The sequence below is a fragment of the Callorhinus ursinus genome, unplaced genomic scaffold (genome assembly GCF_003265705.2).
Source record: "Callorhinus ursinus isolate GAN/ISIS: 27379988/994484 unplaced genomic scaffold, GSC_fseal_2.0 scaffold15, whole genome shotgun sequence".
In the NCBI taxonomy this organism is placed as follows: Eukaryota; Metazoa; Chordata; class Mammalia; order Carnivora; family Otariidae; genus Callorhinus; species Callorhinus ursinus.
In genome coordinates this window covers 43,218,912-43,219,650 of record NW_027397077.1, presented here as the reverse complement: position 1 = coordinate 43,219,650, position 739 = coordinate 43,218,912, and positions in this window count along the sequence as shown.

Genomic DNA, 739 nt, shown 5'->3' with positions numbered 1-739 from the left:
CCCCGGCGCGGGGGGGCGGGGCGGCGGGCGGGCGCGGAGAGCCAGGCTGGAGGGGGACCCCGCGGGGCCCGCGCGCTCTCGCCCCACCCCGCTCCCCTCCCACGGCCCCCACCGCCGGCGTTTCCAGGCTCCCCAACCCCTGAGCTCTCCAAGTCACAGCCTAATGACGCTAATCACCGCCAATTAGTCAGTGAATGAATGAGTGAAACAATGAATGCGTTAAATAAATGGTGAAGAAGTGAGTGGCTGAGTGAATAATCGGGTGTATACATGAGTGAGAAAATGAGTGACTGAATGAATGAATGAGTTAGTGAATTGATGAATGAGAAAACTAATGACTGACTAAATGGGTGAAGGAATATGTAAATAAGTGACCTGAGGGAATAAATGAATGAACCAGTGAATCAATGAATGAGGGAGTGCACCCTGGCCTCAGGCCTGTAGGAGGGGTAGGATCCTTCACAGAAGGCCTCACCCTTGCCCTGCGAGGGAGGCCTTTGGGCGGCATCTTGCAGAGGAGACAGGGGAGGCCCAGGGAGGGTGGGGCCTGTCCATGGACACCAGCAAAGGTCAGCAGGAAGGAGGTCGGTCTGTGTGCAGGCTTTGTCTACTGCACACAATCACAGTTGCCTTCCAACTACCTGGCAGCCGTTGAGCTCACCGGGTCTCAGAGATTCTGCAAACAACAGCCAGCAGCCCGGGAAGGGGCACAGGATGGTCTTATCCTCAGAAGTCAGAT